We start from the raw sequence: 24,028 nt of genomic DNA, 5'->3' as shown, positions 1-24,028 counted from the left end.
TGTACCTGGCATTTAGAAGCAAGCTAGTCATAAGTAGTGTTTATACACAGAGGCACTGCTGGGAATTGAACCCAGGATCTCCTGTTTACGAGACAGGCACTTTAACCAGCTAAGCCACAGCGCCTCATTTAAACGATTTCAAATCCCAGAGAATTGCCCATATGTACCGAGAGCCAAAAACGGATGGATGTTAGAGTTGCACCTTCTGCGACAAAACTTCATGGGACGCCATGTGGAAGTGCACATTGGTAATGTATGCAAAGGCGTAATCCAACATGTCAGAATTGATTCCACATGAACTTTGTTACAGCTTGAAACTGCTAGCACTTGATCTCAATATCTGATCTTGCGAAAATGGCAGTGATAGAACAACCATTTCAAGCACAAAACAACTCCTTTTATGAACATTGTAGTGTCAAAGTAGATGGTGCGTGCAAAAACATCAAGTGATTAAGGCACTCCTGGAAGGAATACACGAGATCTCCAAGACATGCTTTTACCCGCTAGGCCCCAGTACCTACGCCGCACACAAAGAAGTCCAGCGATCAAGGAAGTCTTGTAACTTGATCTCAGGATTTCACGGATGATCCAGCCACAGAATGGAGTGGCATCTTGCTTTTTGCAGACATTGTTTTGTGATCTTCTCTGAGAGTTTACCTTTAGACTGTGTGGCTGAAAATGAAGCCAGAGTCTTGAGTGGCGCTGTGGCTTAGTTGGTTAAAGTGCCTGTCTAGTAAACAGGAGATCCTGGGTTCAAATCCCAGCAGTGCCTGAGCTGACTGTGTCTTTATGCATCTTTTGCCTTTAATTGAGTAAACTATTGCGTTGGGCATTTAGTAGCAAGCGTGGATCTCGTTGTCAATTTATCCTGCGCGCTTACATGCCTACTGCGTTATTTTTCCCCGAGGCAAAAGCTGCGCCTTGAGGTAGTGTGGCCGAGTGGTCTAAGGCGCTGGATTTAGGCTCCAGTCTCTCAGGAGGCGTGGGTTCAAATCCCACCACTGCCATTTGACACCAGGTGCATATGGAAAGCACTTCTTATAATGATAAAGGGTTCTTACCTCTTGCAGGTCATCAATGTTTACTCTTTGTACAATTATGCACAGATGATCAGCTCTTCTAGTTAAGACATCCTCCCTGCTGAGCTTCCTAGCTCGTAACCTGCACGAATGCAACAGAAAAACAAGTGCAGGAAGTGTGGCTGAGTGGTCCAAAGCGCTGGCTTAAGGCTCCAGTCTCTCAGGACAAGTGGAATCCCACCACTGCCATCTGACAACTACAGGCTATCGATTCCATATCTCAAATGAATGACTTTGTTTGAGACAGGAGTTGACTTATTTGTAGTCTCCACCGCTGGTTGAACAGCGTGAAGCATCAAAAAATCATCTATGGCTAAAGCAACAACATCTTCTGACTTTTTGTGTGAAATTACACAGTTGCTTCTTTATCCCATAATCCCAAAAAAAGCAGTATTACGTGCACTGAAAATGTTGAAACGTGCCAACCTGACAGAGCAATAGAGCAGAGTGGTATAGTGGACCTTGTAGCATTTGATCTCAATATTTGATCTTGCGAAACCGGGAGTGATAGAAGAAGCATTTCAAGCATAAAACAACTCCCTTTTTGGCCGTTGCCAACATGACTGTAGCTTTACACATCTTTTGCCTTGAAATGACCAATAAAATTGTACTGGGCATTTAGAAGCAAGCTAGTCATAAGTAGTGTTTATACACAGAGGCACTGCTGGGATTTGAACCCAGGATCTCCTGTTTACAAGACAGGCACTTTAACCAGCTAAGCCACAGCGCCTCATTTAAAGGATTTCAAATCCCAGAGAATTGCCCATATGTAGATGGTGCGTGCAAAAACATCAAGTGATTAAGGCACTCCTGGAAGGAATACACGAGATCTCCAAGACATGCTTTTACCCGCTAGGCCCCAGTACCTACGCCGCACACAAAGAAGTCCAGCGATCAAGGAAGTCTTGTAACTTGATCTCAGGATTTCACGGATGCGTTGGGCATTTTGTAACAATCTGACACAAAGCGCCTCATTTAAAGGATTTCAAATCCCAGAGAATTGCCCATATGTACCGTGAGCCAAAAACCCAATTATATTTCGATGGCTGTTAGAGTTGCACCTTCTGCGACAAAACTTCATGGGACGCTGTGTGGAAGTGCACCTTGGTAATGTATGCAAGGGCGTAATCCAACATGTCAGAATTGATTCCACATGAGCTGACTGTGTCTTTATTCATCTTTTGCTTTTAATTGACTAAACTATTGCGTTGGGCATTTAGTAGCAAGCGTGGATCTCGTTGTCAATTTATCCTACGTGCTCACATGCCTACGGCGTTATTTTTCCCCGGGGCAAAAAGCTGCTTCTTGAGGTAGTGTGGCCGAGTGGTCCAAGGCGCTGGATTAAGGCTCCAGTCTCTCAGGAGGCGTGGGTTCGAATCCCACCACTGCCATTTGACAACTAAAGGCTATTGATTCCATATCTCAAATGAATGACTTTGTTTAAGACAGGAGTTGACTCATCTGTAGTCTCCACCGCAGGTTGAACAGTGTGCAGCATTAAAAAAACAAAAAAAAATCTATGGCTAAAGAAACAGCATCTTCTGACTTTTTGTGTGAAATTACACAGTTGCTTCTTCATGCCATAATCGGAGAAAAAGAAGTATTATGTACACTGAAAATGTTGAAAGGCAGACACATCTTTTGCCTTGAAATGACCAATGAAATTGTATTGGGCATTCAGAAGAAAGCTAGTCATAAGTGGTGTTTATAGACAGAGGCACTGCTGGGATTTGAACCCAGGATCTCCTGTTTACGAAACAGGCACTTTAACCAGCTAAGCCACAGCGCCTCATTTAAAGGATTTCAAATCCCAGAGAATTGCCCATATGTACCGTGAGCCAAAAACCCAATTATATTTCGATGGATGTTAGAGTTGCACCTTCTGCGACAAAACTTCATGGGACGCCATGTGGAAGTGCACCTTGGTAATGTATGCAAAGGCGTAATCCAACATGTCAGAATTGATTCCACATGAACTTTGTTACAGCTTGAAACTGCTAGCAATTGATCTCAATATCTGATCTTGCGAAAATGGCAGTGATAGAACAACCATTTCAAGCACAAAACAACTCCTTTTATGAACATTGTAGTGTCAAAGTAGATGGTGCGTGCAAAAACATCAAGTGATAAGGCAATCCTGGAAGGAATACACGAGATCTCCAAGACATGCTTTTACCCGCTAGGCCCCAGTACCTACGCCGCACACAAAGAAGTCCAGCGATCAAGGAAGTCTTGTAACTTGATCTCAGGATTTCACGGATGCGTTGGGCATTTTGTAGCCATCTGACACACAGCGCCTCATTTAAAGGATTTCAAATCCCAGAGAATTGCCCATATGTACCGTGAGCCAAAAACCCAATTATATTTCGATGGATGTTAGAGTTGCACCTTCTGCGACAAAACTTCATGGGACGCCATGTGGAAGTGCACCTTGGTAATGTATGCAAAGGCGTAATCCAACATGTCAGAATTGATTCCACATGAACTTTGTTACAGCTTGAAACTGCTAGCACTTGATCTCAATATCTGATCTTGCGAAAATGGCAGTGATAGAACAACCATTTCAAGCACAAAACAACTCCTTTTATGAACATTGTAGTGTCAAAGTAGATGGTGCGTGCAAAAACATCAAGTGATTAAGGCACTCCTGGAAGGAATACACGAGATCTCCAAGACATGCTTTTACCCGCTAGGCCCCAGTACCTACGCCGCACACAAAGAAGTCCAGCGATCAAGGAAGTCTTGTAACTTGATCTCAGGATTTCACGGATGCGTTGGGCATTTAGTAGCAAGCGTGGATCTCGTTGTCAATTTATCCTACGCGCTTACATGCCTACGGCGTTATTTTTCCCCGGGGTAAAAAGCTGCGCCTTGAGGTGGCTGAGTGGTCTAAGGCGCTGGATTTAGGCTCCAGTCTCTCAGGAGGCGTGGGTTCGAATCCCACCACTGCCATTTGACAACTAAAGGCTATTGATTCCATATCTCAAATGAATGACTTTGTTTAAGACAGGAGTTGACTCATCTGTAGTCTCCACCGCAGGTTGAACAGTGTGCAGCATTAAAAAAAGAAAAATCTATGGCTAAAGAAACAGCATCTTCTGACTTTTTGTGTGAAATTACACAGTTGCTTCTTCATGCCATAATCGGAGAAAAAGAAGTATTATGTGCACTGAAAATGTTGAAAGGCAGACACATCTTTTGCCTTGAAATGACCAATGAAATTGTATTGGGCATTCAGAAGAAAGCTAGTCATAAGTGGTGTTTATAGACAGAGGCACTGCTGGGATTTGAACCCAGGATCTCCTGTTTACGAGACAGGCACTTTAACCAGCTAAGCCACAGCGCCTCATTTAAATGATTTCAAATCCCAGAGAATTGCCCATATGTACCGTGAGCCAAAAACCCAATTATATTTCGATGGATGTTAGAGTTGCACCTTCTGCGACAAAACTTCATGGGACGCCATGTGGAAGTGCACCTTGGTAATGTATGCAAAGGCGTAATCCAACATGTCAGAATTGATTCCACATGAACTTTGTTACAGCTTGAAACTGCTAGCACTTGATCTCAATATCTGATCTTGCGAAAATGGCAGTGATAGAACATCCATTTCAAGCACAAAACAACTCCTTTTATGAACATTGTAGTGTCAAAGTAGATGGTGCGTGCAAAAACATCAAGTGATTAAGGCACTCCTGGAAGGAATACACGAGATCTCCAAGACATGCTTTTACCCGCTAGGCCCCAGTACCTACGCCGCACACAAAGAAGTCCAGCGATCAAGGAAGTCTTGTAACTTGATCTCAGGATTTCACGGATGATCCAGCCACAGAATGGAGTGGCATCTTGCTTTTTGCAGACATTGTTTTGTGATCTTCTCTGAGAGTTTACCTTTAGACTGTGTGGCTGAAAATGAAGCCAGAGTCTTGAGTGGTGCTGTGGCTTAGTTGGTTAAAGTGCCTGTCTAGTAAACAGGAGATCCTGGGTTTGAATCCCAGCAGTGCCTGAGCTGACTGTGTCTTTATGCATCTTTTGCCTTTAATTGACTGAACTTTTGCGTTGGGCATTTAGTAGCAAGCGTGGATCTCGTTGTTGTTAGAAGAACCATTTCAAGCATAAAACAACTCCCTTTTTGGCCTTTGCCAACATGACTGTAGCTTTACACATCTTTTGCCTTGAAATGACCAATAAAATTGTACTGGGCATTTAGAAGCAAGCTAGTCATAAGTAGTGTTTATACACAGAGGCACTGCTAGGATTTGAACCCAGGATCTCCTGTTTACAAGACAGGCGCTTTAACCAGCTAAGCCAAAGCGCCTCATTTAAACGATTTCAAATCCCAGAGAATTGCCCATATGTACCGTGAGCCAAAAACGGATGGATGTTAGAGTTGCACATTCTGCGACAAAACTTCATGGGACGCCGTGTGGAAGTGCACCTTGGTAATGTATGCAAAGGCGTAATCCAACATATCAGAATTGATTACACATGAACTTTGGTAAAGCTTGAAACTGCTAGCACTTGATCTCAATAGCTGATCTTGCGAAAATGGCAGTGATAGAAGAACCATTTCAAGCACAAAACAACTCCTTTTATGAACATTGTAGTGTCAAAGTAGATGGTGCGTGCAAAAACATCAAGTGATTAAGGCACTCCTGGAAGGAATACACGAGATCTCCAAGACATGCTTTTACCCGCTAGGCCCCAGTACCTACGCCGCACACAAAGAAGTCCAGCGATCAAGGAAGTCTTGTAACTTGATCTCAGGATTTCACGGATGATCCAGCAACAGAATGGAGTGGCATCTTGCTTTTTGCAGACAGGAGATCCTGGGTTCAAATCCCAGCAGTGCCTGAGCTGACTGTGTCTTTATGCATCTTCTGCCTTTAATTGACTAAACTATTGCGTTGGGCATTTTGTAGCAAGCGTGGATCTCGTCGCCAATTTATCCTACGCGCTTACATGCCTACTGCGTTATTTTTCCCCGAGGCAAAAGCTGGGCCTTGAGGTAGTGTGGCCGAGTGGTCTAAGGCGCTGGATTTAGGCTCCAGTCTCTCAGGAGGCGTGGGTTCAAATCCCACCACTGCCATTTGACACCAGGTGCCTATGGAAAGCACTTCATATAATGATATAGGGTTCTTACCTCTTGCAGGTCATCAATGTTTACTCTTTGTACAATTATGCACAGATGATCAGCTCTTCTAGTTAAGACATCCTCCCTGCTGAGCTTCCTAGCTCGTAACCTGCACGAATGCAACAGAAAAACAAGTGCAGGAAGTGTGGCTGAGTGGTCCAAAGCGCTGGCTTAAGGCTCCAGTCTCTCAGGACAAGTGGAATCCCACCACTGCCATCTGACAACTACAGGCTATCGATTGCATATCTCAAATGAATGACTTTGTTTGAGACAGGAGTTGACTTATCTGTAGTCTCCACCGCTGGTTGAACAGCGTGAAGCATCAAAAAATCATCTATGGCTAAAGCAACAACATCTTCTGACTTTTTGTGTGAAATTACACAGTTGCTTCTTTATCCCATAATCCCAAAAAAAGCAGTATTACGTGCACTGAAAATGTTGAAACGTGCCAACCTGACAGAGCAATAGAGCAGAGTGGTATAGTGGATCTTGTAGCATTTGATCTCAATATTTGATTTTGCGAAACCGGGAGTGATAGAATAACCATTTCAAGCATAAAACAACTCCCTTTTTGGCCTTTGCCAACATGACTGTAGCATTACACATCTTTTGCCTTGAAATGACCAATAAAATTGTACTGGGCATTTAGAAGCAAGCTAGTCATAAGTAGTGTTTATACACAGAGGCACTGCTGGGATTTGAACCCAGGATCTCCTGTTTACAAGACAGGCACTTTAACCAGCTAAGCCACAGCGCCTCATTTAAAGGATTTCAAATCCCAGAGAATTGCCCATATGTACCGTGAGCCAAAAACCCAATTATATTTCGATGGATGTTAGAGTTGCACCTTCTGCGACAAAACTTCATGGGACGCCGTGTGGAAGTGCACCTTGGTAATGTATGCAAAGGCGTAATCCAACATATCAGAATTGATTACACATGAACTTTGGTACAGCTTGAAACTGCTAGCACTTGATCTCAATATCTGATCTTGCGAAAATGGCAGTGATAGAAGAACCATTTCAAGCACAAAACAACTCCTTTTATGAACATTGTAGTGTCAAAGTAGATGGTGCGTGCAAAAACATCAAGTGATTAAGGCACTCCTGGAAGGAATACACGAGATCTCCAAGACATGCTTTTACCCGCTAGGCCCCAGTACCTACGCCGCACACAAAGAAGTCCAGCGATCAAGGAAGTCTTGTAACTTGATCTCAGGATTTCACGGATGATCCACCCACAGAATGGAGTGGCATCTTGCTTTTTGCAGACATTGTTTTGTGATCTTCTCTGAGAGTTTACCTTTAGACTGTGTGGCTGAAAATGAAGCCAGAGTCTTGAGTGGCGCTGTGGCTTAGTTGGTTAAAGTGCCTGTCTAGTAAACAGGAGCTCCTGGGTTCAAATCCCAGCAGTGCCTGAGCTGACTGTGTCTTTATGCATCTTTTGCCTTTAATTGACTAAACTATTGCGTTGGGCATTTAGTAGCAAGCGTGGATCTCGTTGTCAATTTATCCTGCGCGCTTACATGCCTAGTGCGTTATTTTTCCCCGAGGCAAAAGCTGCGCCTTGAGGTAGTGTGGCCGAGTGGTCTAAGGCGCTGGATTTAGGCTCCAGTCTCTCAGGAGGTGTGGGTTCAAATCCCACCACTGCCATTTGACACCAGGTGCATATGGAAAGCACTTCTTATAATGATAAAGGGTTCTTACCTCTTGCAGGTCATCAATGTTTACTCTTTGTACAATTATGCACAGATGATCAGCTCTTCTAGTTAAGACATCCTCCCTGCTGAGCTTCCTAGCTCGTAACCTGCACGAATGCAACAGAAAAACAAGTGCAGGAAGTGTGGCTGAGTGGTCCAAAGCGCTGGCTTAAGGCTCCAGTCTCTCAGGACAAGTGGAATCCCACCACTGCCATCTGACAACTAGAGGCTATCGATTCCATATCTCAAATGAATGACTTTGTTTGAGACAGGAGTTGACTTATTTGTAGTCTCCACCGCTGGTTGAACAGCGTGAAGCATCAAAAAATCATCTATGGCTAAAGCAACAACATCTTCTGACTTTTTGTGTGAAATTACACAGTTGCTTCTTTATCCCATAATCCCAAAAAAAGCAGTATTACGTGCACTGAAAATGTTGAAACGTGCCAACCTGACAGAGCAATAGAGCAGAGTGGTATAGTGGACCTTGTAGCATTTGATCTCAATATTTGATCTTGCGAAACCGGGAGTGATAGAAGAAGCATTTCAAGCATAAAACAACTCCCTTTTTGGCCGTTGCCAACATGACTGTAGCTTTACACATCTTTTGCCTTGAAATGACCAATAAAATTGTACTGGGCATTTAGAAGCAAGCTAGTCATAAGTAGTGTTTATACACAGAGGCACTGCTGGGATTTGAACCCAGGATCTCCTGTTTACAAGACAGGCACTTTAACCAGCTAAGCCACAGCGCCTCATTTAAAGGATTTCAAATCCCAGAGAATTGCCCATATGTAGATGGTGCGTGCAAAAACATCAAGTGATTAAGGCACTCCTGGAAGGAATACACGAGATCTCCAAGACATGCTTTTACCCGCTAGGCCCCAGTACCTACGCCGTACACAAAGAAGTCCAGCGATCAAGGAAGTCTTGTAACTTGATCTCAGGATTTCACGGATGCGTTGGGCATTTTGTAACAATCTGACACACAGCGCCTCATTTAAAGGATTTCAAATCCCAGAGAATTGCCCATATGTACCGTGAGCCAAAAACCCAATTATATTTCGATGGATGTTAGAGTTGCACCTTCTGCGACAAAACTTCATGGGACGCCATGTGGAAGTGCACCTTGGTAATGTATGCAAAGGCGTAATCCAACATGTCAGAATTGATTCCACATGAACTTTGTTACAGCTTGAAACTGCTAGCACTTGATCTCAATATCTGATCTTGCGAAAATGGCAGTGATAGAAGAACCATTTCAAGCACAAAACAACTCCTTTTATGAACATTGTAGTGTCAAAGTAGATGGTGCGTGCAAAAACATCAAGTGATTAAGGCACTCCTGGAAGGAATACACCAGATCTCCAAGACATGCTTTTACCCGCTAGGCCCCAGTACCTACGCCGCACACAAAGAAGTCCAGCGATCAAGGAAGTCTTGTAACTTGATCTCAGGATTTCACGGATGCGTTGGGCATTTTGTAGCCATCTGACACACAGCGCCTCATTTAAAGGATTTCAAATCCCAGAAAATTGCCCATATGTACCGTGAGCCAAAAACCCAATTATATTTCGATGGATGTTAGAGTTGCACCTTCTGCGACAAAACTTCATGGGACGCCATGTGGAAGTGCACCTTGGTAATGTATGCAAAGGCGTAATCCAACATGTCAGAATTGATTCCACATGAACTTTGTTACAGCTTGAAACTGCTAGCACTTGATCTCAATAGCTGATCTTGCGAAAATGGCAGTGATAGAACAACCATTTCAAGCACAAAACAACTCCTTTTATGAACATTGTAGTGTCAAAGTAGATGGTGCGTGCAAAAACATCAAGTGATTAAGGCACTCCTGGAAGGAATACACGAGATCTCCAAGACATGCTTTTACCCGCTAGGCCCCAGTACCTACGCCGCACACAAAGAAGTCCAGCGATCAAGGAAGTCTTGTAACTTGATCTCAGGATTTCACGGATGCGTTGGGCATTTTGTAACAATCTGACACACAGCGCCTCATTTAAAGGATTTCAAATCCCAGAGAATTGCCCATATGTACCGTGAGCCAAAAACCCAATTATATTTCGATGGATGTTAGAGTTGCACCTTCTGCGACAAAACTTCATGGGACGCCATGTGGAAGTGCACCTTGGTAATGTATGCAAAGGCGTAATCCAACATGTCAAAATTGATTCCACATGAACTTTGTTACAGCTTGAAACTGCTAGCACTTGATCTCAATGTCTGATCTTGCGAAAATGGCAGTGATAGAACAACCATTTCAAGCACAAAACAACTCCTTTTATGAACATTGTAGTGTCAAAGTAGATGGTGCGTGCAAAAACATCAAGTGATTAAGGCACTCCTGGAAGTAATACACGGGATCTCCAAGACATGCTTTTACCCGCTAGGCCCCAGTACCTACGCCGCACACAAAGAAGTCCAGCGATCAAGGAAGTCTTGTAACTTGATCTCAGGATTTCACGGATGCGTTGGGCATTTTGTAGCCATCTGACACACAGCGCCTCATTTAAAGGATTTCAAATCCCAGAAAATTGCCCATATGTACCGTGAGCCAAAAACCCAATTATATTTCGATGGATGTTAGAGTTGCACCTTCTGCGACAAAACTTCATGGGACGCCATGTGGAAGTGCACCTTGGTAATGTATGCAAAGGCGTAATCCAACATGTCAGAATTGATTCCACATGAACTTTGTTACAACTTGAAACTGCTAGCACTTGATCTCAATATCTGATCTTGCGAAAATGGCAGTGATAGAACAACTATTTCAAGCACAAAACAACTCCTTTTATGAACATTGTAGTGTCAAAGTAGATGGTGCGTGCGAAAACATCAAGTGATTAAGGCACTCCTGGAAGGAATACACGAGATCTCCAAGACATGCTTTTACCCGCTAGGCCCCAGTACCTACGCCGCACACAAAGAAGTCCAGCGATCAAGGAAGTCTTGTAACTTGATCTCAGGATTTCACGGATGCGTTGGGCATTTTGTAACAATCTGACACACAGCGCCTCATTTAAAGGATTTCAAATCCCAGAGAATTGCCCATATGTACCGTGAGCCAAAAACCCAATTATATTTCGATGGATGTTAGAGTTGCACCTTCTGCGACAAAACTTCATGGGACGCCATGTGGAAGTGCACCTTGGTAATGTATGCAAAGGCGTAATCCAACATGTCAGAATTGATTCCACATGAACTTTGTTACAGCTTGAAACTGCTAGCACTTGATCTCAATATCTGATCTTGCGAAAATGGCAGTGATAGAACAACCATTTCAAGCACAAAACAACTCCTTTTATGAACATTGTAGTGTCAAAGTAGATGGTGCGTGCAAAAACATCAAGTGATTAAGGCACTCCTGGAAGGAATACACGAGATCTCCAAGACATGCTTTTACCCGCTAGGCCCCAGTACCTACGCCGCACACAAAGAAGTCCAGCGATCAAGGAAGTCTTGTAACTTGATCTCAGGATTTCACGGATGCGTTGGGCATTTAGTAGCAAGCGTGGATCTCGTTGTCAATTTATCCTACGCGTTTACATGCCTACGGCGTTATTTTTCCCCGGGGCAAGAAGCTGTGCCTTGAGGTAGTGTGGCCGAGTGGTCTAAGGCGCTGGATTTAGGCTCCAGTCTCTCAGGAGGCGTGGGTTCGAATCCCACCACTGCCATTTGACAACTAAAGGCTATTGATTCCATATCTCAAATGAATGACTTTGTTTAAGACAGGAGTTGACTCATCTGTAGTCTCCACCGCAGGTTGAACAGTGTGCAGCATTAAAAAAAAAAAAATCTATGGCTAAAGAAACAGCATCTTCTGACTTTTTGTGTGAAATTACACAGTTGCTTCTTCATGCCATAATCGGAGAAAAAGAAGTATTATGTGCACTGAAAATGTTAAAAGGCAGACACATCTTTTGCCTTGAAATGACCAATGAAATTGTATTTGGCATTCAGAAGAAAGCTAGTCATAAGTGGTGTTTATAGACAGAGGCACTGCTGGGATTTGAACCCAGGATCTCCTGTTTACGAGACAGGCACTTTAACCAGCTAAGCCACAGCGCCTCATTTAAAGGATTTCAAATCCCAGAGAATTGCCCATATGTACCGTGAGCCAAAAACCCAATTATATTTCGATGGATGTTAGAGTTGCACCTTCTGCGACAAAACTTCATGGGACGCCATGTGGAAGTGCACCTTGGTAATGTATGCAAAGGCATAATCCAACATGTCAGAATTGATTCCACATGAACTTTGTTACAGCTTGAAACTGCTAGCACTTGATCTCAATATCTGATCTTGCGAAAATGGCAGTGATAGAACAACCATTTCAAGCACAAAACAACTCCTTTTATGAACATTGTAGTGTCAAAGTAGATGGTGCGTGCAAAAACATCAAGTGATTAAGGCACTCCTGGAAGGAATGCACGAGATCTCCAAGACATGCTTTTACCCGCTAGGCCCCAGTACCTACGCCGCACACAAAGAAGTCCAGCGATCAAGGAAGTCTTGTAACTTGATCTCAGGATTTCACGGTTTCACGGATGATCCAGCCACAGAATGGATTGGCATCTTGCTTTTTGCAGACATTGTTTTGTGATCTTCTCTGAGAGTTTACCTTTAGACTGTGTGGCTGAAAATGAAGCCAGCAGCTTGAGTGGCACTGTGGCCTAGTTGGTTAAAGTGCCTGTCTAGTAAACAGCAGATCCTGGGTTTGAATCCCAGCAGTGCCTGAGCTGACAGTGTCTTTATGCATCTTTTGCCTTTAATTGACTAAACTATTGCGTTGGGCATTTAGTAGCAAGCGTGGATCTCGTTGTTGTTAGAAAAACCATTTCAAGCATAAAACAACTCCGTTTTTGGCCTTTGCCAACATGACTGTAGCTTTACACATCTTTTGCCTTGAAATGACCAATAAAATTGTACTGGGCATTTAGAAGCAAGCTAGTCATAAGTAGTGTTTATACACAGAGGTACTGCTGGGATTTGAACCCAGGATCTCCTGTTTACAAGACAGGCGCTTTAACCAGCTAAGCCACAGCGCCTCATTTAAACGATTTCAAATTCCAGAGAATTGCCCATATGTACCGTGAGCCAAAAACGGATGGATGTTAGAGTTGCACCTTCTGCGACAAAACTTCATGGGACGCCATGTGGAAGTGCAGCTTGGTAATGTATGCAAAGGCGTAATCCAACATGTCAGAATTGATTCCACATGAACTTTGTTACAGCTTGAAACTGCTAGCACTTGATCTCAATAGCTGATCTTGCGAAAATGGCAGTGATAGAACAACCATTTCAAGCACAAAACAACTCCTTTTATGAACATTGTAGTGTCAAAGTAGATGGTGCGTGCAAAAACATCAAGTGATTAAGGCACTCCTGGAAGGAATACACGAGATCTCCAAGACATGCTTTTACCCGCTAGGCCCCAGTACCTACGCCGCACACAAAGAAGTCCAGCGATCAAGGAAGTCTTGTAACTTGATCTCAGGATTTCACGGATGCGTTGGGCATTTTGTAGCCATCTGACACACAGCGCCTCATTTAAAGGATTTCAAATCCCAGAGAATTGCCCATATGTACCGTGAGCCAAAAACCCAATTATATTTCGATGGATGTTAGAGTTGCACCTTCTGCGACAAAACTTCATGGGACGCCATGTGGAAGTGCACCTTGGTAATGTATGCAAAGGCGTAATCCAACATGTCAGAATTGATTCCACATGAACTTTGTTACACCTTGAAACTGCTAGCACTTGATCTCAATATCTGATCTTGCGAAAATGGCAGTGATAGAACAACCATTTCAAGCACAAAACAACTCCTTTTATGAACATTGTAGTGTCAAAGTAGATGGTGCGTGCAAAAACATCAAGTGATTAAGGCACTCCTGGAAGGAATACACGAGATCTCCAAGACATGCTTTTACCCGCTAGGCCCCAGTACCTACGCCGCACACAAAGAAGTCCAGCGATCAAGGAAGTCTTGTAACTTGATCTCAGGATTTCACGGATGCGTTGGGCATTTTGTAGCCATCTGACACACAGCGCCTCATTTAAAGGATTTCAAATCCCAGAAAATTGCCCATATGTACCGTGAGCCAAAAACCCAATTATATTTCGATGGATGTTAGAGTTGCACCTTCTGCGACAAAACTTCATGGGACGCCATGTGGAAGTGCACCTTGGTAATGTATGCAAAGGCGTAATCCAACATGTCAGAATTGATTCCACATGAACTTTGTTACAACTTGAAACTGCTGGCACTTGATCTCAATAGCTGATCTTGCGAAAATGGCAGTGATAGAACAACCATTTCAAGCACAAAACAACTCCTTTTATGAACATTGTAGTGTCAAAGTAGATGGTGCGTGCAAAAACATCAAGTGATTAAGGCACTCCTGGAAGGAATACACGAGATCTCCAAGACATGCTTTTACCCGCTAGGCCCCAGTACCTACGCCGCACACAAAGAAGTCCAGCGATCAAGGAAGTCTTGTAACTTGATCTCAGGATTTCACGGTTTCACGGATGATCCAGCCACAGAATGGATTGGCATCTTGCTTTTTGCAGACATTGTTTTGTGATCTTCTCTGAGAGTTTACCTTTAGACTGTGTGGCTTAAAATGAAGCCAGCAGCTTGAGTGGCGCTGTGGCTTAGTTGGTTAAAGTGCCTGTCTAGTAAACAGGAGATCCTGGGTTTGAATCCCAGCAGTGCCTGAGCTGACTGTGTATTTATGCATCTTTTGCCTTTAATTGACTGAACTTTTGCGTTGGGCATTTAGTAGCAAGCGTGGATCTTGTTGTTGTTAGAAGAACCATTTCAAGCATAAAACAACTCCCTTTTTGGCCTTTGCCTACATGACTGTAGCTTTACACATCTTTTGCTTTGAAATGACTAATAAAATTGGACTGGGTATTTAGAAGCAAGCTAGTCATAAGTAGTGTTTATACACAGAGGCACTGCTGGGAAATGAACCCAGGATCTCCTGTTTACGAGACAGGCACTTTAACCAGCTAAGCCACAGCGCCTCATTTAAACGATTTCAAATCCCAGAGAATTGCCCATATGTACCGAGAGCCAAAAACGGATGGATGTTAGAGTTGCACCTTCTGCGACAAAACTTCATGGGACGCCGTGTGGAAGTGCACCTTGGTAATGTATGCAAAGGCGTAATCCAACATGTCAGAATTGATTCCACATGAACTTTGTTACAGCTTGAAACTGCTAGCACTTGATCTCAATATCTGATCTTGCGAAAATGGCAGTGATAGAACAACCATTTCAAGCACAAAACAACTCCTTTTATGAACATTGTAGTGTTAAAGTAGATGGTGCGTGCAAAAACATCAAGTGATTAAGGCACTCCTGGAAGGAATACACGAGATCTTCAAGACATGCTTTTACCCGCTAGGCCCCAGTACCTACGCCGCACACAAAGAAGTCCAGCGATCAAGGAAGTCTTGTAACTTGATCTCAGGATTTCACGGATGATCCAGCCACAGAATGGAGTGGCATCTTGCTTTTTGCAGACAGGAGATCCTGGGTTCAAATCCCAGCAGTGCCTGAGCTGACTGTGTCTTTATGCATCTTCTGCCTTTAATTGAGTAAACTATTGCGTTGGGCATTTAGTAGCAAGCGTGGATCTTGTTGTCAATTTATCCTGCGCGCTTACATGCCTACTGCGTTATTTTTCCCCGAGGCAAAAGCTGCGCCTTGAGGTAGTGTGGCCGAGTGGTCTAAGGCGCTGGATTTAGGCTCCAGTCTCTCAGGAGGCGTGGGTTCAAATCCCACCACTGCCATTTGACACCAGGTGCATATGGAAAGCACTTCTTATAATGATAAAGGGTTCTTACCTCTTGCAGGTCATCAATGTTTACTCTTTGTACAATTATGCACAGATGATCAGCTCTTCTAGTTAAGACATCCTCCCTGCTGAGCTTCCTAGCTCGTAACCTGCACGAATGCAACAGAAAAACAAGTGCAGGAAGTGTGGCTGAGTGGTCCAAAGCGCTGGCTTAAGGCTCCAGTCTCTCAGGACAAGTGGAATCCCACCACTGCCATCTGACAACTACAGGCTATCGATTCCATATCTCAAATGAATGACTTTGTTTGAGACAGGAGTTGACTTATCTGTAGTCTCCACCGCTGGTTGAACAGCGTGAAGCATCAAAAAATCATCTATGGCTAAAGCAACAACATCTTCTGACTTTTTGTGTGAAATTACACAGTTGCTTCTTTATCCCATAATCCCAAAAAAAGCAGTATTACGTGCACTGAAAATGTTGAAACGTGCCAACCTGACAGAGCAATAGAGCAGAGTGGTATAGTGGATCTTGTAGCATTTGATCTCAATATTTGATTTTGCGAAACCGGGAGTGATAGAATAACCATTTCAAGCATAAAACAACTCCCTTTTTGGCCTTTGCCAACATGACTGTAGCATTACACATCTTTTGCCTTGAAATGACCAATAAAATTGTACTGGGCATTTAGAAGCAAGCTAGTCATAAGTAGTGTTTATACACAGAGGCACTGCTGGGATTTGAACCCAGGATCTCCTGTTTACAAGACAGGCGCTTTAACCAGCTAAGCCACAGCGCCTCATTTAAAGGATTTCAAATCCCAGAGAATTGCCCATATGTACCGTGAGCCAAAAACCCAATTATATTTCGATGGATGTTAGAGTTGCACCTTCTGCGACAAAACTTCATGGGACGCCGTGTGGAAGTGCACCTTGGTAATGTATGCAAAGGCGTAATCCAACATATCAGAATTGATTACACATGAACTTTGGTACAGCTTGAAACTGCTAGCACTTGATCTCAATATCTGATCTTGCGAAAATGGCAGTGATAGAAGAACCATTTCAAGCACAAAACAACTCCTTTTATGAACATTGTAGTGTCAAAGTAGATGGTGCGTGCAAAAACATCAAGTGATTAAGGCACTCCTGGAAGGAATACACGAGATCTCCAAGACATGCTTTTACCCGCTAGGCCCCAGTACCTACGCCGCACACAAAGAAGTCCAGCGATCAAGGAAGTCTTGTAACTTGATCTCAGGATTTCACGGATGATCCACCCACAGAATGGAGTGGCATCTTGCTTTTTGCAGACATTGTTTTGTGATCTTCTCTGAGAGTTTACCTTTAGACTGTGTGGCTGAAAATGAAGCCAGAGTCTTGAGTGGCGCTGTGGCTTAGTTGGTTAAAGTGCCTGTCTAGTAAACAGGAGATCCTGGGTTCAAATCCCAGCAGTGCCTGAGCTGACTGTGTCTTTATGCATCTTTTGCCTTTAATTGACTAAACTATTGCGTTGGGCATTTAGTAGCAAGCGTGGATCTCGTTGTCAATTTATCCTGCGCGCTTACATGCCTAGTGCGTTATTTTTCCCCGAGGCAAAAGCTGCGCCTTGAGGTAGTGTGGCCGAGTGGTCTAAGGCGCTGGATTTAGGCTCCAGTCTCTCAGGAGGTGTGGGTTCAAATCCCACCACTGCCATTTGACACCAGGTGCATATGGAAAGCACTTCTTATAATGATAAAGGGTTCTTACCTCTTGCAGGTCATCAATGTTTACTCTTTGTACAATTATGCACAGATGATCAGCTCTTCTAGTTAAGACATCCTCCCTGCTGAGCTTCCTAGCTCGTAACCTGCACGAATGCAACAGAAAAACAAGTGCAGGAAGTGTGGCTGAGTGGTCCAAAGCGCTGGCTTAAGGCTCCAGTCTCTCAGGACAAGTGGAATCCCACCACTGCCATCTGACAACTAGAGGCTATCGATTCCATATCTCAAATGAATGACTTTGTTTGAGACAGGAGTTGACTTATTTGTAGTCTCCACCGCTGGTTGAACAGCGTGAAGCATCAAAAAATCATCTATGGCTAAAGCAACAACATCTTCTGACTTTTTGTGTGAAATTACACAGTTGCTTCTTTATCCCATAATCCCAAAAAAAGCAGTATTACGTGCACTGAAAATGTTGAAACGTGCCAACCTGACAGAGCAATAGAGCAGAGTGGTATAGTGGACCTTGTAGCATTTGATCTCAATATTTGATCTTGCGAAACCGGGAGTGATAGAAGAAGCATTTCAAGCATAAAACAACTCCCTTTTTGGCCGTTGCCAACATGACTGTAGCTTTACACATCTTTTGCCTTGAAATGACCAATAAAATTGTACTGGGCATTTAGAAGCAAGCTAGTCATAAGTAGTGTTTATACACAGAGGCACTGCTGGGATTTGAACCCAGGATCTCCTGTTTACAAGACAGGCACTTTAACCAGCTAAGCCACAGCGCCTCATTTAAAGGATTTCAAATCCCAGAGAATTGCCCATATGTAGATGGTGCGTGCAAAAACATCAAGTGATTAAGGCACTCCTGGAAGGAATACACGAGATCTCCAAGACATGCTTTTACCCGCTAGGCCCCAGTACCTACGCCGTACACAAAGAAGTCCAGCGATCAAGGAAGTCTTGTAACTTGATCTCAGGATTTCACGGATGCGTTGGGTATTTTGTAGCCATCTGACACTCAGCGCCTCATTTAAAGGATTTCAAATCCCAGAGAATTGCCCATATGTACCGTGAGCCAAAAACCCAATTATATTTCGATGGATGTTAGAGTTGCACCTTCTGCGACAAAACTTCATGGGACGCCATGTGGAAGTGCACCTTGGTAATGTATGCAAAGGCGTAATCCAACATGTCAGAATTGATTCCACATGAACTTTGTTACAGCTTGAAACTGCTAGCACTTGATCTCAATATCTGATCTTGCGAAAATGGCAGTGATAGAAGAACCATTTCAAGCACAAAACAACTCCTTTTATGAACATTGTAGTGTCAAAGTAGATGGTGCGTGCAAAAACATCAAGTGATTAAGGCACTCCTGGAAGGAATACACCAGATCTCCAAGACATGCTTTTACCCGCTAGGCCCCAGTACCTACGCCGCACACAAAGAAGTCCAGCGATCAAGGAAGTCTTGTAACTTGATCTCAGGATTTCACGGATGCGTTGGGCATTTTGTAGCCATCTGACACACAGCGCCTCATTTAAAGGATTTCAAATCCCAGAAAATTGCCCATATGTACCGTGAGCCAAAAACCCAATTATATTTCGATGGATGTTAGAGTTGCACCTTCTGCGACAAAACTTCATGGGACGCCATGTGGAAGTGCACCTTGGTAATGTATGCAAAGGCGTAATCCAACATGTCAGAATTGATTCCACATGAACTTTGTTACAGCTTGAAACTGCTAGCACTTGATCTCAATAGCTGATCTTGCGAAAATGGCAGTGATAGAACAACCATTTCAAGCACAAAACAACTCCTTTTATGAACATTGTAGTGTCAAAGTAGATGGTGCGTGCAAAAACATCAAGTGATTAAGGCACTCCTGGAAGGAATACACGAGATCTCCAAGACATGCTTTTACCCGCTAGGCCCCAGTACCTACGCCGCACACAAAGAAGTCCAGCGATCAAGGAAGTCTTGTAACTTGATCTCAGGATTTCACGGATGCGTTGGGCATTTTGTAACAATCTGACACACAGCGCCTCATTTAAAGGATTTCAAATCCCAGAGAATTGCCCATATGTACCGTGAGCCAAAAACCCAATTATATTTCGATGGATGTTAGAGTTGCACCTTCTGCGACAAAACTTCATGGGACGCCATGTGGAAGTGCACCTTGGTAATGTATGCAAAGGCGTAATCCAACATGTCAAAATTGATTCCACATGAACTTTGTTACAGCTTGAAACTGCTAGCACTTGATCTCAATGTCTGATCTTGCGAAAATGGCAGTGATAGAACAACCATTTCAAGCACAAAACAACTCCTTTTATGAACATTGTAGTGTCAAAGTAGATGGTGCGTGCAAAAACATCAAGTGATTAAGGCACTCCTGGAAGTAATACACGGGATCTCCAAGACATGCTTTTACCCGCTAGGCCCCAGTACCTACGCCGCACACAAAGAAGTCCAGCGATCAAGGAAGTCTTGTAACTTGATCTCAGGATTTCACGGATGCGTTGGGCATTTTGTAGCCATCTGACACACAGCGCCTCATTTAAAGGATTTCAAATCCCAGAAAATTGCCCATATGTACCGTGAGCCAAAAACCCAATTATATTTCGATGGATGTTAGAGTTGCACCTTCTGCGACAAAACTTCATGGGACGCCATGTGGAAGTGCACCTTGGTAATGTATGCAAAGGCGTAATCCAACATGTCAGAATTGATTCCACATGAACTTTGTTACAACTTGAAACTGCTAGCACTTGATCTCAATATCTGATCTTGCGAAAATGGCAGTGATAGAACAACTATTTCAAGCACAAAACAACTCCTTTTATGAACATTGTAGTGTCAAAGTAGATGGTGCGTGCGAAAACATCAAGTGATTAAGGCACTCCTGGAAGGAATACACGAGATCTCCAAGACATGCTTTTACCCGCTAGGCCCCAGTACCTACGCCGCACACAAAGAAGTCCAGCGATCAAGGAAGTCTTGTAACTTGATCTCAGGATTTCACGGTTTCACGGATGATCCAGCCACAGAATGGATTGGCATCTTGCTTTTTGCAGACATTGTTTTGTGATCTTCTCTGAGAGTTTACCTTTAGACTGTGTGGCTTAAAATGAAGCCAGCAGCTTGAGTGGCGCTGTGGCTTAGTTGGTTAAAGTGCCTGTCTAGTAAACAGGAGATCCTGGGTTCGAATCCCAACAGTGCCTGAGCTGACTGTGTATTTATGCATCTTTTGCCTTTAATTGACTGAACTTTTGCGTTGGGCATTTAGTAGCAAGCGTGGATCTCGTTGTTGTTAGAAGAACCATTTCAAGCATAAAACAACTCCCTTTTTGGCCTTTGCCTACATGACTGTATCTTTACACATCTTTTGCTTTGAAATGACTAATAAAATTGTACTGGGTATTTAGAAGCAAGCTAGTCATAAGTAGTGTTTATACACAGAGTTTATACACACGAGATCTCCAAGACATGCTTTTACCCGCTAGGCCCCAGTACCTACGCCGCACACAAAGAAGTCCAGCGATCAAGGAAGTCTTGTAACTTGATCTCAGGATTTCACGGATGCGTTGGGCATTTAGTAGCAAGCGTGGATCTCGTTGTCAATTTATCCTACGCGCTTACATGCCTACGGCGTTATTTTTCCCCGGGGCAAAAAGCTGCGCCTTGAGGTAGTGTGGCTGAGTGGTCTAAGGCGCTGGATTTAGGCTCCAGTCTCTCAGGAGGCGTGGGTTCGAATCCCACCACTGCCATTTGACAACTAAAGGCTATTGATTCCATATCTCAAATGAATGACTTTGTTTAAGACAGGAGTTGACTCATCTGTAGTCTCCACCGCAGGTTGAACAGTGTGCAGCATTAAAAAAAGAAAAATCTATGGCTAAAGAAACAGCATCTTCTGACTTTTTGTGTGAAATTACACAGTTGCTTCTTCATGCCATAATCGGAGAAAAAGAAGTATTATGTGCACTGAAAATGTTGAAAGGCAGACACATCTTTTGCCTTGAAATGACCAATGAAATTGTATTGGGCATTCAGAAGAAAGCTAGTCATAAGTGGTGTTTATAGACAGAGGCACTGCTGGGATTTGAACCCAGGATCTCCTGTTTACGAGACAGGCACTTTAACCAGCTAAGCCACAGCGCGTCATTTAAAGGATTTCAAATCCCAGAGAATTGCCCATATGTACCGTGAGCCAAAAACCCAATTATATTTCGATGGATGTTAGAGTTGCACCTTCTGCGACAAAACTTCATGGGACGCCATGTGGAAGTGCACCTTGGTAATGTAGTCAATAGCTGATCTTGCGAAAATGGCAGTGATAGAACATCCATTTCAAGCACAAAACAACTCCTTTTATGAACATTGTAGTGTCAAAGTAGATGGTGCGTGCAAAAACATCAAGTGATTAAGGCACTCTTGGAAGGAATACACGAGATCTCCAAGACATGCTTTTACCCGCTAGGCCCCAGTACCTACGCCGCACACAAAGAAGTCCAGCGATCAAGGAAGTCTTGTAACTTGATCTCAGGATTTCACGGATGATCCAGCCACAGAATGGAGTGGCATCTTGCTTTTTGCAGACATTGTTTTGTGATCTTCTCTGAGAGTTTACCTTTAGACTGTGTGGCTGAAAAAAAAGCCAGAGTCTTGAGTGGCGCTGTGGCTTAGTTGGTTAAAGTGCCTGTCTAGTAAACAGGAAATCATGGGTTCGAATCCCAGCAGTGCCTGAGCTGACTGTGTCTTTATGCATCTTTTGCCTTTAATTGACTAAACTATTGCGTTGGGCATTTAGTAGCAAGCGTGGATCTCGTTGTCAATTTATACTACGCGCTTACATGCCTACTGCGTTATTTTTCCCCGAGGCAAAAGCTGCGCCTTGAGGTTGTGTGGCCGATGTGGTCTAAGGCGCTGGATTTAGGCTCCAGTCTCTCAGGAGGCGTGGGTTCAAATCCCACCACTGCCATTTGACACCAGGTGCCTATAGAAAGAGCTTCTTATAATGATATAGGGTTCTTACCTCTTGCAGGTCATCAATGTTTACTCTTTGTACAATTATGCACAGATGATCAGCTCTTCTAGTTAAGACATCCTCCCTGCTGAGCTTCCTAGCTCGTAACCTGCACGAATGCAACAGAAAAACAAGTGCAGGAAGTGTGGCTGAGTGGTCCAAAGCGTTGGCTTAAGGCTCCAGTCTCTCAGGACAAGTGGAATCCCACCACTGCCATCTGACAACTACAGGCTATCGATTCCATATCTCAAATGAATGACTTTGTTTGAGACAGGAGTTGACTTATCTGTAGTCTCCACCGCTAATTGAACAGCGTGAAGCATCAAGAAATCATCTATGGCTAAAGCAACAACATCTTCTGACTTTTTCTGTGAAATTACACAGTTGCTTCTTTATCCCATAATCCCAAAAAAAGCAGTATTACGTGCACTGAAAATGTTGAAACGTGCCAACCTGACAGAGCAATAGCGCAGAGTGGTATAGTGGACCTTGTAGCATTTGATCTCAATATTTGATCTTGCGAAACCGGGAGTGATAGAAGAGTTGCACCTTCTGCGACAAAACTTCATGGGACGCCATGTGGAAGTGCACCTTGGTAATGTATGCAAAGGCGTAATCCAACATGTCAGAATTGATTCCACATGAACTTTGTTACAGCTTGAAACTGCTAGCACTTGATCTCAATAGCTGATCTTGCGAAAATGGCAGTGATAGAACAACCATTTCAAGCACAAAACAACTCCTTTTATGAACATTGTAGTGTCAAAGTAGATGGTGCGTGCAAAAACATCAAGTGATTAAGGCACTCCTGGAAGGAATGCACGAGATCTCCAAGACATGCTTTTACCCGCTAGGCCCCAGTACCTACGCCGCACACAAAGAAGTCCAGCGATCAAGGAAGTCTTGTAACTTGATCTCAGGATTTCACGGATGCGTTGGGCATTTAGTAGCAAGCGTGGATCTCGTTGTCAATTTATCCTACGCGCTTACATGCCTACGGCGTTATTTTTCCCCGGGGCAAAAAGCACAAAACAACTCCTTTTATGAACATTGTAGTGTCAAAGTAGATGGTGCGTGCAAAAACATCAAGTGATTAAGGCACTCCTGGAAGGAATACACGAGATCTCCAAGACATGCTTTTACCCGCTAGGCCCCAGTACCTACGCCACACACAAAGAAGTCCAGCGATCAAGGAAGTCTTGTAACTTGATCTCAGGATTTCACGGATGATCCAGCCACAGAATGGAGTGGCATCTTGCTTTTTGCAGACATTGTTTTGTGATCTTCACTGAGAGTTTACCTTTAGACTGTGTGGCTGAAAATGAAGCCAGAGTCTTGAGTGGCGCTGTGGCTTAGTTGGTTAAAGTGCCTGTCTAGTAAACAGGAGATCCTGGGTTCAAATCCCAGCAGTGCCTGAGCTGACTGTGTCTTTATGCATCTTTTGCCTTTAATTGACTAAACTATTGCGTTGGGCATTTAGTAGCAAGCGTGGATCTCGTTGTCAATTTATCCTACGCGCTTACATGCCTACTGCGTTATTTTTCC

General features: G+C 43.6%; 30 non-coding genes across 30 annotated transcripts; 17 read left to right on the top strand and 13 right to left on the bottom strand.

The window, feature by feature from the left end:
* Positions 1-50: 50 nt before the first annotated feature.
* trnat-cgu (transfer RNA threonine (anticodon CGU)) lies at positions 51-124 on the bottom strand. The gene has a single exon. It is a non-coding gene; the product is annotated as a tRNA-Thr (tRNA).
* Positions 125-698: 574 nt separating this feature from the next.
* trnat-agu (transfer RNA threonine (anticodon AGU)) lies at positions 699-772 on the top strand. The gene has a single exon. It is a non-coding gene; the product is annotated as a tRNA-Thr (tRNA).
* Positions 773-925: 153 nt separating this feature from the next.
* Positions 926-1,007, top strand: trnal-uag (transfer RNA leucine (anticodon UAG)). The gene has a single exon. It is a non-coding gene; the product is annotated as a tRNA-Leu (tRNA).
* A 728-nt stretch (positions 1,008-1,735) lies between these two features.
* trnat-ugu (transfer RNA threonine (anticodon UGU)) lies at positions 1,736-1,809 on the bottom strand. Its single transcript has one exon. It is a non-coding gene; the product is annotated as a tRNA-Thr (tRNA).
* Positions 1,810-2,388: 579 nt separating this feature from the next.
* On the top strand, positions 2,389-2,470 carry trnal-aag (transfer RNA leucine (anticodon AAG)). Its single transcript has one exon. It is a non-coding gene; the product is annotated as a tRNA-Leu (tRNA).
* Positions 2,471-2,794: 324 nt separating this feature from the next.
* trnat-cgu (transfer RNA threonine (anticodon CGU)) lies at positions 2,795-2,868 on the bottom strand. The gene has a single exon. It is a non-coding gene; the product is annotated as a tRNA-Thr (tRNA).
* Positions 2,869-4,351: 1,483 nt separating this feature from the next.
* Positions 4,352-4,425, bottom strand: trnat-cgu (transfer RNA threonine (anticodon CGU)). Its single transcript has one exon. It is a non-coding gene; the product is annotated as a tRNA-Thr (tRNA).
* Positions 4,426-5,011: 586 nt separating this feature from the next.
* trnat-agu (transfer RNA threonine (anticodon AGU)) lies at positions 5,012-5,085 on the top strand. Its single transcript has one exon. It is a non-coding gene; the product is annotated as a tRNA-Thr (tRNA).
* A 238-nt stretch (positions 5,086-5,323) lies between these two features.
* trnat-ugu (transfer RNA threonine (anticodon UGU)) lies at positions 5,324-5,397 on the bottom strand. Its single transcript has one exon. It is a non-coding gene; the product is annotated as a tRNA-Thr (tRNA).
* A 689-nt stretch (positions 5,398-6,086) lies between these two features.
* Positions 6,087-6,168, top strand: trnal-uag (transfer RNA leucine (anticodon UAG)). Its single transcript has one exon. It is a non-coding gene; the product is annotated as a tRNA-Leu (tRNA).
* Positions 6,169-6,896: 728 nt separating this feature from the next.
* trnat-ugu (transfer RNA threonine (anticodon UGU)) lies at positions 6,897-6,970 on the bottom strand. Its single transcript has one exon. It is a non-coding gene; the product is annotated as a tRNA-Thr (tRNA).
* A 586-nt stretch (positions 6,971-7,556) lies between these two features.
* On the top strand, positions 7,557-7,630 carry trnat-agu (transfer RNA threonine (anticodon AGU)). The gene has a single exon. It is a non-coding gene; the product is annotated as a tRNA-Thr (tRNA).
* Positions 7,631-7,783: 153 nt separating this feature from the next.
* Positions 7,784-7,865, top strand: trnal-uag (transfer RNA leucine (anticodon UAG)). The gene has a single exon. It is a non-coding gene; the product is annotated as a tRNA-Leu (tRNA).
* Positions 7,866-8,593: 728 nt separating this feature from the next.
* On the bottom strand, positions 8,594-8,667 carry trnat-ugu (transfer RNA threonine (anticodon UGU)). Its single transcript has one exon. It is a non-coding gene; the product is annotated as a tRNA-Thr (tRNA).
* Positions 8,668-11,525: 2,858 nt separating this feature from the next.
* Positions 11,526-11,607, top strand: trnal-uag (transfer RNA leucine (anticodon UAG)). Its single transcript has one exon. It is a non-coding gene; the product is annotated as a tRNA-Leu (tRNA).
* Positions 11,608-11,927: 320 nt separating this feature from the next.
* Positions 11,928-12,001, bottom strand: trnat-cgu (transfer RNA threonine (anticodon CGU)). The gene has a single exon. It is a non-coding gene; the product is annotated as a tRNA-Thr (tRNA).
* Positions 12,002-12,907: 906 nt separating this feature from the next.
* Positions 12,908-12,981, bottom strand: trnat-ugu (transfer RNA threonine (anticodon UGU)). Its single transcript has one exon. It is a non-coding gene; the product is annotated as a tRNA-Thr (tRNA).
* Positions 12,982-14,583: 1,602 nt separating this feature from the next.
* Positions 14,584-14,657, top strand: trnat-agu (transfer RNA threonine (anticodon AGU)). Its single transcript has one exon. It is a non-coding gene; the product is annotated as a tRNA-Thr (tRNA).
* A 238-nt stretch (positions 14,658-14,895) lies between these two features.
* Positions 14,896-14,969, bottom strand: trnat-cgu (transfer RNA threonine (anticodon CGU)). Its single transcript has one exon. It is a non-coding gene; the product is annotated as a tRNA-Thr (tRNA).
* A 689-nt stretch (positions 14,970-15,658) lies between these two features.
* On the top strand, positions 15,659-15,740 carry trnal-uag (transfer RNA leucine (anticodon UAG)). Its single transcript has one exon. It is a non-coding gene; the product is annotated as a tRNA-Leu (tRNA).
* Positions 15,741-16,468: 728 nt separating this feature from the next.
* On the bottom strand, positions 16,469-16,542 carry trnat-ugu (transfer RNA threonine (anticodon UGU)). The gene has a single exon. It is a non-coding gene; the product is annotated as a tRNA-Thr (tRNA).
* Positions 16,543-17,128: 586 nt separating this feature from the next.
* Positions 17,129-17,202, top strand: trnat-agu (transfer RNA threonine (anticodon AGU)). Its single transcript has one exon. It is a non-coding gene; the product is annotated as a tRNA-Thr (tRNA).
* A 153-nt stretch (positions 17,203-17,355) lies between these two features.
* Positions 17,356-17,437, top strand: trnal-uag (transfer RNA leucine (anticodon UAG)). Its single transcript has one exon. It is a non-coding gene; the product is annotated as a tRNA-Leu (tRNA).
* A 728-nt stretch (positions 17,438-18,165) lies between these two features.
* On the bottom strand, positions 18,166-18,239 carry trnat-ugu (transfer RNA threonine (anticodon UGU)). The gene has a single exon. It is a non-coding gene; the product is annotated as a tRNA-Thr (tRNA).
* Positions 18,240-20,604: 2,365 nt separating this feature from the next.
* Positions 20,605-20,678, top strand: trnat-agu (transfer RNA threonine (anticodon AGU)). The gene has a single exon. It is a non-coding gene; the product is annotated as a tRNA-Thr (tRNA).
* Positions 20,679-21,142: 464 nt separating this feature from the next.
* Positions 21,143-21,224, top strand: trnal-uag (transfer RNA leucine (anticodon UAG)). The gene has a single exon. It is a non-coding gene; the product is annotated as a tRNA-Leu (tRNA).
* A 320-nt stretch (positions 21,225-21,544) lies between these two features.
* trnat-cgu (transfer RNA threonine (anticodon CGU)) lies at positions 21,545-21,618 on the bottom strand. Its single transcript has one exon. It is a non-coding gene; the product is annotated as a tRNA-Thr (tRNA).
* Positions 21,619-22,128: 510 nt separating this feature from the next.
* On the top strand, positions 22,129-22,202 carry trnat-agu (transfer RNA threonine (anticodon AGU)). The gene has a single exon. It is a non-coding gene; the product is annotated as a tRNA-Thr (tRNA).
* A 153-nt stretch (positions 22,203-22,355) lies between these two features.
* On the top strand, positions 22,356-22,438 carry trnal-uag (transfer RNA leucine (anticodon UAG)). The gene has a single exon. It is a non-coding gene; the product is annotated as a tRNA-Leu (tRNA).
* Positions 22,439-23,824: 1,386 nt separating this feature from the next.
* Positions 23,825-23,898, top strand: trnat-agu (transfer RNA threonine (anticodon AGU)). Its single transcript has one exon. It is a non-coding gene; the product is annotated as a tRNA-Thr (tRNA).
* Positions 23,899-24,028: the final 130 nt, after the last annotated feature.

This window comes from Channa argus, chromosome 10 (assembly GCF_033026475.1).
Source record: "Channa argus isolate prfri chromosome 10, Channa argus male v1.0, whole genome shotgun sequence".
In the NCBI taxonomy this organism is placed as follows: Eukaryota; Metazoa; Chordata; class Actinopteri; order Anabantiformes; family Channidae; genus Channa; species Channa argus.
The sequence above is the reverse complement of the archived record's forward strand: the minus strand, read 5'-3'. Positions and strand labels throughout refer to the sequence as shown.